This window comes from Gastrolobium bilobum, unplaced genomic scaffold, assembly GCF_033153095.1.
Source record: "Gastrolobium bilobum isolate Gb01-03AN ecotype WA unplaced genomic scaffold, APGP_CSIRO_Gbil_v1 utg50048, whole genome shotgun sequence".
Classification (NCBI taxonomy): domain Eukaryota; kingdom Viridiplantae; phylum Streptophyta; class Magnoliopsida; order Fabales; family Fabaceae; genus Gastrolobium; species Gastrolobium bilobum.
In genome coordinates, this window is record NW_026899000.1 from 14,998 (window position 1) to 25,199 (window position 10,202).

Genomic DNA, 10,202 nt, shown 5'->3' on the forward strand with positions numbered 1-10,202 from the left:
GCAGGATGTCACCCATCCCAGAATTGCTCCAAGTCAAGCACGCTTAACTGTGGAGTTCTTCTGATCTGGGCTACTGAAAAGTAGATGCATCTTGTTAGTATAGGTAGTACCAATTAATTCTTATAATCCATTCCTAACTGTACCGTCCCATACTAGCACAATATCTGGAATCCCTCTCTTTCGGGTGTTGATTCGATTCATTCATGAACCCCCAAGCTGCAAGATTTGGCATGAGCCGCTCATTGTCCGTGCCCTTTCGCACCGGCGATCACTCCCTGCCCTTGCCAGCTCTTGGGATGTTACAATAGGGATAATTTAATTATTACATATAGAAACATTAGCTACTACCTAGTGATCACGTGGAATGATAATTGTTAAGAAACTATTTAAATTGCAATTGGGAGTGTGGGGTCATGCCATGAAACGAAATTACATGTAGGTGTGGGATAGATTTAAACTTTAAACTACATCCCCTAATAAAACCTTAGAAAATACTTAGTAATTACATGAAATTATGATTCATAGGAAGGTGAATTAAACCCCATGCATTAACAATGGGCCACGACCCAAACTCAAAAAGTGAATCCCATTTAGCCTTAAAATACCCCTACACTTATTTATTGGTTATCTTAAAAGGCAATCAGCATGTATGAATTCTGATTGGTCATCCAGAGTGTCGAAAGCTTCATCAAACTCTTCCTCCTTAATCTCCACTTCCAACTCGGGCAATATATTAAACCAGGGATGGGTTCCGTAAACTTAACCATCACAAGAAAAAGACAGAAGGGAAGCAAAGCCAAAGAAATACAAAGAAATACCAAAAGAGGAAGCCAGAAACATTATACCTGGGATAATGCAGAGAATGAAGAAAAGAGGACCGGCACTAGCACACTTTCACGGAGGGGAAACAAGGCAGGAGCAATAGGGAGTCTGGGTTACGTGAAGAAGGTCCTCAAGGAGGTGTTTCTCCCCTTTAAATAGGGAGAAAAGGACCAGGATGGCATACACGTGTAAGGCCCTCCATACCCAACCGTAGGATGGCACAACCGTCATGAAACGGGCGGTTGTGATGAGGGGCCAGATGGTAATTGCAGGGGGCCAAGACACCCCTCACGTCGCATTAATGCGTCGTGCCTCGTGACCTTTGAGTGCCTGCAGTTGATTGCAATGATGGAAATACCCATCATTACTGCTCTCGAAACTCGAAAAGCCACCTTGTCTGTCAGAATGGCAGTCTTTTCCAAAAAAAAGGGCCCTTGCCAACCGCTCGGATCGCCAAGTAGGCATCGCCAAACTCCAAACATTCGCTAGAGTCATTAAGAGATCCCTCTCTACGCCCTGGCAACCGCTCGGATCGCCAAGAAGGCAACGCCAAAGCCATGTCAACCCAGGAAACCCCACTCGAAACTGCCAAACTGCCAAACTCCAAATATTCGGTAAGTCATCAAGAGATCTCTATCTGAGCCTGTACCAACCGTTCAGATCGCTAAACAAGGCATCGCTGAAGCCCATTTTCCTTGGCACCAACCTACGCTTGCTACCAAGCTGGGGGCTCTTGTTCCGGATGGCCCAACAAGGCTACGACCCAAATGTCCAGGCCCAATCTCAACCCTCAATCCACGTCAGCCCTACCAGCTGGTGAGATCCCCCAACTCCCAACACGGCCACTCTCCCAAGGGGAAACACCAAAATGTCCTACCTTGGGACCATAACCCCCAAAGGCAGTCGCCCCAGATGCCATAAGGGGAACTGCCCTTTGTCCCACGCTGATACCGCCAGGCATAGGGGGTGCAGCGCTGCTAACACAGCAGCGTCTGCCACGCCCAGCACTGCTACCCTTAGCAGATCCCAAGGAGGGTTGACCCCCTCCTCACCAACCCAAGCAAGATTCACATCACTTCCACTATAAATAGCCCCCTGGGCACTTGAGGAAGGGATCTTATGTATCGTTATTATGCCCATTTATATTGAGTCATATTACACACATCTAACCCCATTGTTAATTGCTTGCTACATACTTGGAACAATACCTCTTAGCTTGGTTTCTACCTGTGCTAAGGGTATCATCCATACAGTGATTCTATACCTAAAAGGAACATAGTGGGCTTATAGATCCCAACGGTACACTTTGGATGCACAACGTGTAACTATTATTTTAACAAAGAAAATGAATAATAATAGAACATATTCTCAACACTCCCCTCTTGCAATCAGTTTGTTAAAAAACACTAAGCCATACCTTGATAGCTAGACAAAATATCAAAATGAGGTATCCTAAACATCCACTCAAGAGATCTAAAAAATTGGTATAGAAACTGAAAACCAGTTGACATGTGTTAACTGGTCACGGTTCACATAGTTGAATGGTTCATTTTTTATTATATCTATATATATATATATATATATATATATATATATATATATATATATATATATAGGGTTATATTTATCTCATTCAACATGAGATAAACCAAATTCCTATACACACATAATAAAAGTGGATCTCACCTCTATTTTTGCTCTATCCAATTATTTGTGGGTCCTTCTAATAATTTTGTTTCACTAACATAAGAAAACACATCTCCAACAACATAAGAAAAACATTTCCCATATATATATATATATATATATATATATATATATATATATATATATATATATGATCCTTTGACACCAGTCTCAAATTTAAAATTTGACACTTCAACTAAGAGTCGTTAGATCAAAAAAGATCAACGACTCTTATTTGTAAGCATGTGACACCATTGAGAGAGAGAGAAATATTTCTCAAGCAGCTTGAGATATATTTATCTCCGTCGACCACAGAACTATGTCATTTTATTTATTTATTTCCTTATATTAATTGATTCACATTTGAATGGTTATGATTCTCTATTTCTCTCTCTTCCTTTATCACCGTAGATCCATCTTTATACGGTTATGATTTAGTAGCCGGAGATAAAGTTATTTCAAGCAGCTTGAGAAACGATAAATCAATATATATATATATATATATATATATATATATATATATATATATATTGTAACATCCCATCTTATTAGGAATTTATTTAAATGGCAATTAGGAATGTGGTAGAGTATTTGCCGTCGGATTATATAAATGTTTGCTTTAGGATGACGTTAAATTAAAATTACGAAATTATTGATATTACCATGGAAGGGGAGTACCCATTTTATGCATAAGAAACTCTAGTTATGAGTATAGGGATAATTTAATTATTACATATAGAAACATTAGCTACTACCTAGTGATCACGTGGAATAATAATTGTTAAGAAACTATTTAAATTGCAATTGGGAGTGTGGGGTCATGCCATGAAATGGAATTACATGTAGGTGTGGGATAGATTTAAACTTTAAACTACATCCCCTAATAAAACCTTAGAAAATACTTAGTAATTACATGAAATTATGATTCATAGGAAGGTGAATTAAACCCCATGCATTAATAATGGGCCACGGCCCAAACTCGAAAAGTAAACCCCATTTAGCCTTAAAATACCCCAACACTTATTTATTGGTTATCTTAAAAGGCAATCAGCATGCATGAATTCTGATTGGTCCACTCCCTAGGCATATATTCCTATTGGCTGAAAACTTCTACCTCATCCAAATCAATCCTCTCTAAGGTTCTCATGGAAAGATAAGGTTGATGCTTTGGCAATTGAATTAGATGGATAGTTAACCTTCTTCCTCATATTGTTCTTGCGCGAAAACAGTGAGGAACCGAATCAGAAGCGTGACCCACCCTTTCACACTCCTAAAGTACCTTGAACATCTAAACTGAACCTCACCTCACTCCACACTTTCTGCCAAACCCAACCGATGGTTGGGGGGGTATGCATGTTGGATCATTTTCCCTCATAGTCTCTATCAAGACCGTGGTTGTCCTAGGAGGGGAATAAGCACTTAAGTTCCACTTCTATTCCTTCCCTTTTCAACCGAACGTTCATCAGCAAGGAAGTGAGGAGCTCATCGCTGATTCCTGTCCTTTCTTCCTCGTTTGGGACCAAGCCTAGCATCATTTTTCTGTTCCTTTTGGGCGCTGTTTAACTCAGCTCTAGAAGGTGATGTGTTCGTTTTTTTTCCTCCTTGTTCAACTCAAATTAAACCCGTTCTGATTAAGTCTCGTTTTGTTCCACTGCATGCCCATGACTCGGCTGTGGTTGAGTCTCTCCTTCCTTGTGTACGATGGGAATCAGTTCCGTGGAACATTGGATGAAGAAGGCTGTTGTTCCGGAAATAATTTACTAGCTGGATGTACTTATAAAGGGGTAATGTCCAAACTCAAGTCTCATTCTCACCTCATTGTCTCGATTTAGGGAGTTATTGTGTTGTCATTCTTTTCCCTCACGGTTTGGCTGTAGCTTGAATATTGAGAAGAGAAATTCTTGTGCTGTCGTTCTTTTAATTACTGTTTCGGTCTGAATGAGTAGCTTAGGGGAATACTGTTGTCGTTCTATTCCTTTGTTTATGCTCATGCGTAGTGAACCTTGGAAGTGTTGTCCCTTGTTAGAAATGGATAAGAAGGCTGAAACTGATTAATGTAAGGACCCTAAAAACCGTATGTGTGTGTGTTGGGAACAATGGGAAAAATTTTAATTGTAACCCTTAATGCAGTGGGTATGTAAATAAATTTTTTGAACATTTTGTATGCTAAAGGTCGAACCTAAAACCTCATCTTACCCTATTGTTTCTGTTTTAAGGGAATAGTTTGATTTTGTAACTCTTTCTCCCCTTTCCCCTCACTATTCAGTTATTGGTATATATGTTAAAAGAAATAAGACTTTTCTGCCTTATGAACAGCCGTGACCTTGATGCATGCAAGTCTGAAAAATTGGGTTTTGTGTGAATTTGGGGTATGAACCATCCTGAGTTTTAGAATCGTCATTGAATTAAGAAAATTAATTAGGCCTTGCTTATGTCTTGATGAACGATCACATCATGTTTTTGGGATCCCCTTAGTACACCTTAGGACTTGTAGAAAGGTTAGATGAATATCTAAATTATGAATTCTTAATTAGTAGCCAAAGCCGAAATTGTATGCTTAAGAAGTGGTAAATTTTGTTAACGATTGGTAAAGTTAAACCAAGTCAGAAATTGAACCTAAGTTAGAAAGCATGTTAAAACCGAGTTTGGGTGTGTGTTGTAAACCCTGGAAAATTCTGATTTGCTAGCAATTAGTGGAATAGGTTAAGTGAATAAAATTCTGAACCTTTTATTACGCTAACTAGAACCGAACCAGTGTAAGTATAAGACTTTGGAAAATTCTTCATTACTACATGCTATTGAATTAATATGGAGTTAGAAAATTGTATAGTACAAGAAGCACGTTAAACCGGTTCACATACAAGAATTTGGAAGGCATAAAAATGGCATATGAATAATAGGATAGTTGGAATAAAATTCTGACTTGTGGTGCATTTGATTAGGTGCGCCTGATCCTTAAAGTGTGGGATGATTTTTGGTGCTGTTGATTATTGCTTGGACATAAGGTATCTGTTTGGTGGTGAGACCTACTGTGACTATTAGCTAGTGTATGAAATTTTGAACTGATGGTCACATGTGCTTTCTGATTAGTATCCTGTTATATGGTATATGTATTCTGCCTTTGGACTTGTTTTGATGGAAGATTCTGTTTATGGAAGTATTAGTTATTCGGCAGCTTGGTATTACATATACAAGAGAAATATGCTATTATGATTATGATCTAGTCATGCATATGCACATCATACTTTCACCTGTGTCTGGTTGTGTGTGTGTCGAGCATGTCATCGCATACTGCATTATGCATTCATTTTGTAGACGGAAGTATATAATAAATATAAGCATACATTTGAGCACGCATCATATAGGCATCCCTACGGTACTAGGGTATGGGACACTTGGCTTCAGTCCGCATAGGTTGCAGTAGGAACCCTCTTGAGGAGCCACTATGGGATCTCCACTGTACTTGTTAGTACGTGCACGACGGTGCTATGAACGTACCTTTTGGCGTTATATACGCATCTTGATTAGTATTTTGGCGTTATATACGCATCTTGATTAGTACTTTGGTGTTATATATGCACCTTGATCATATGTTAGTATATGTCCGGAAATTTAAATGTTGATGCGACTGTTTTGGAATTTTGTACCTAGTCTAATATTGTTGCTGTATTGGTTTTATTGCCACACTACTGGGATTTTTCTCACCCCTTCGGGGGCTCAATTTTTATAAATTGCAGTAGGACTTAGAAGCATGTGAAGAAGTATTTGATGACGTGATTTCATGGAAATGATTTGATTGAGTTCTACTGTTTGGGATATCCTACTGTTTAATTGATGTTTCTGTTGGAAGGATAATGTATATTCAGTTTTGATGTAGCCTTTTAAGGATGGTATTTTATTATGTGTATTCTGTCTTGAAATGAGTGTGACATGATATTTTCATAACGTCTGAATTTAAGTGATTCTGAAAATTAAAGTGTCAAACCGATTTTCGTTGTATTTAAATTCGGAATTTTTGAACTGTTTTTGCGAGCACTTTGCGAGTTGTCGTTCCGGGTCTACAGACCTCCGAATGAGGCTTACTTTATATGCATGTGAAGCCCCAGTTGTGTACTTTCATATTATCTGGACACTCGATTTACTATGATTTTTATAAGTCAGGAGGTTTTTAGAAAAACACACTGGATTTTCGAGTACTTTGCGAGTTCAGTCTCGTGGGGCTATTCTGCTCCGATTCGCGTATAATTTATATGTACGCGAATCCCCAGATGTCTAGTTTCTTCGTAGCATATAAAATTTTTGTTAATTTTTGTATTCGTATTTTTCATGATATTTTCAAGACAGGCTGTCTTCAGGAAAATTAGAGTTGCGCATCGAAAAGCCTTTTTAAATTTTACTTGCTGTTTTATTCCTCAAAGTCAGTCTTCTAAGTAAGCTTTTCTAATTGGTTTAATGAAAAAGTTTTTTTTTTTTTTTTTTTTTTTGTAAATAATGAAAAAGTTTTTACTGAACAAGAAATCTTACTATTTAACAATTCGACTCTAATCCGCTTAGCAGACAACTTCCTTGGACGTGTACAGGGGAGGGTGTCACATATATATATATATATATATCTATCTATATATATATATATATATATATATATATATATATATATAATTGTTTAAATTCTTTCTTTGAATGATTATTTGATCCATAGTTTATAACCCAAAATGAAACGCCCTCCCTTGTATGCATCCAAGACAGTTGTTTGCTAAGCGGAATTAGAGTTCGTTCGTCACAATTTTATGTAATGAAAAATCAGTTTGACGTTCCTAATTAAAACACATAGTTGAAATCGGTTTACTTACAAAAATCAGAGTATACTTTCAAAATTCTTAACTTGCTGAAATTATTATTTTCCTGCCAGATGTTGCTGTCTTGCAAAATTCGTATTAAATACAGTTTTCAAAATTCCATTGTAAAGTTTACATAATCTGAAAATAGACATGTGGGGCTCCGCGTGCATATAAAATATAAGCGAATTGGAAGTCTGTAGCCCCACTAAATATAACTCGTAAGGTGCTCGTTAAATCTGTTTAGAAAATCAGCATTCAAAAACCTCAGAAATTATTTTCGCAAAACGTTTCAGGAATTTGTTTTCAAAATACTTGCTGATCACAAAAGTCTTAAAAACAGTAATAAAATCATAATTCAACAGTAATCCAAACTACTCAATTTAATACAGTCATCCCTCAAATAAACAGCAACAACAATAGTCCATACAGCAGCACATAACAGCACATATCCATATAATCATGTCTTCCAATGCTCTTCCGTCTTCCTGCCATTTTGTAAAAATAGCAGCCCCAAAGGGGTGAGAAAAATCCCAGTAGTGTGGCAACAAAACCAGTAATGCAACAATATTAAACTAGGCACAAAATTATAAACAGTCACATCAACATTTCATTTTCCGTTAACATATCATAGTGCGCATATAACGCCATCATTACGCTCATAGCACCTTCGTGCGCGTACTAACATTTCATAGTGCGTATATAACGCCATATTCATCATAATGCGTATATAACGCCTTCATTGCACTCTTAGCACCGTCGTGCGCGCACCATCACAGTGGATATTCCATAATGGCTCCCATAAAGGTGAATTCCAACTGTGGACCTATGCGGACTGAAGCCAAGTGTCCCCTTCCCTGGTACCGAGGTATGCCTATATGATGCGTGCTCAAACGAATGCATATTTATATAGATATTATTATTAGCCAATGCAACATGAAATTTATGCACGTATGCCATGCTATGCTGTCACACACAAAACAGAAATTCAGATGCGATATGATGTAAAGTGCATGCTTATATCATCATCATCATAACATATACTTCATGTACTTTGGATGCCATACTGCCACGCCATCATTTCTTTTCATGACAGAGTTACCATCATAACATTTCCATAGGCAGAATACTTTCATCATAAATAACAGGATAATCATTAGGCACATGTGAGCAACAATTCACAACTTCATACACTAGTTAATAGTCACATTAGGTAATACCACCTAACACATACCTTGGGTCCAAGCAATAATCAACAGCACCAAAATTCAACTCACTCAATAAGAATTATGTGCACCTAAAATACATGTGTGACAAATCAGAATTTGTTCCATGCCATTCCTATAATTCATCAACAATTTTCATGCTTCTCATTTTTATTCTGTGACCGGTTTCCCATAGCTCCTACTGTAGAGTACTTTCTTACTTAAGTTAATATACCAATTCGGTTTTCATCATGCCACTCAACTACAACAATTTTCTGACTTCTCATTAATTTTTCAAAGGTTAATAGGGAAGTTTCCAAGGTTCTCCACACATACTAATTCGGTTCTGTTTAGCACCATAAAAGGTTCAGAATTTTATTCACTTAACCATGCTACTAATTGCTAACAAATCAGAATTTTCCAGGGTTTACAACACACCCACATTCGGTTTTTAACATACTTTCTAACTTTAGTTAATGTACTAATTTGTTAACAGTGAAGCCATCTAAGTCCCCTCACTTATAACCATTCAGTTTTCAATAAAAAAAAGTCTCATAATATTTTCTGTTTGCGATCTCAGTACTTCACTACATGTTGCGCTAAGATGGACCTAGAGCATGCGGTTAAATTTACTTAATTCAAATAAGGTTAATATAGTAACACATTCCAACCCGGGGGACCATCTTCTAAACTAAAAATTAATTCATTGACATGTAACCATAAAACTCAGTTGATTCCAACAAGGCAGAATTAATAGACTGAAGCAACACAGGCTAGTCCTTATATTACACTTGCAAGCACCATTCGGCTGGAGTTAAGGGTACCCATTTTAGCTATTCACAAACTATTTCCTACAAAACTCAAGTGAGGTTTAGTAAATTCTATAGGGGCTGACTATACCGATTTAATGCATGCCAAATTCAACCAAATACTCCAATCCAGGGCTGGTTTAATCTATTAGGGGGACCAATGTTCAATTTTACAAATTCATTTTAATCTTACAAGTATCCAGCCTTAGAGTTTCACGAAGGGGCAGACTAAAAAAGAAATGGCCGAAATGTCACATTCTCCTTCATACATGTGGGGACCGAAACATGAGAACAGGGGCTAAGATAACAACACCATTATTCATCTAAAACATTATTATAAACCGAACAATGAGGGAATAAGAATAAAATTAACATAATTATTTCCTATGGTCCCATGCCAGTCGAAACAGTGAGGAAGGGGAAAAGAAATTTGAAACTCACTTACCAATTCCCATACGCACCAATGACCACAACCAACAAGGAGCAGCCCAATCCCTTTTCCTATGTGCTAAGGCTGCATGCAGGGGGGGAGACTTAATCACCGCCTGACCAAGGGCATGCAACAAAATTTTCCAATTAGAATTGATCCAAGAGAAGGGAACAAGAACAACGAGTGGACATCTCACCTCCTAGGGAGGTGTCTAGGCTGAATCAGTGAGATGGGAGTTTGCTTAGGCATTTGTTGCCCTTGCATGTGCTTCACGGTTCAAGGAGCAGAGGAAGGAAGGAATACAAGCATTGTCTTCCTTGATTGCTTCTTTGATGATTCACGGTTGATGGACAACGAAGAAAGGAGAGTTGCAACTTAGGTTCAAGAGGTCCTTGTTGGCTTAACAATTTCACGA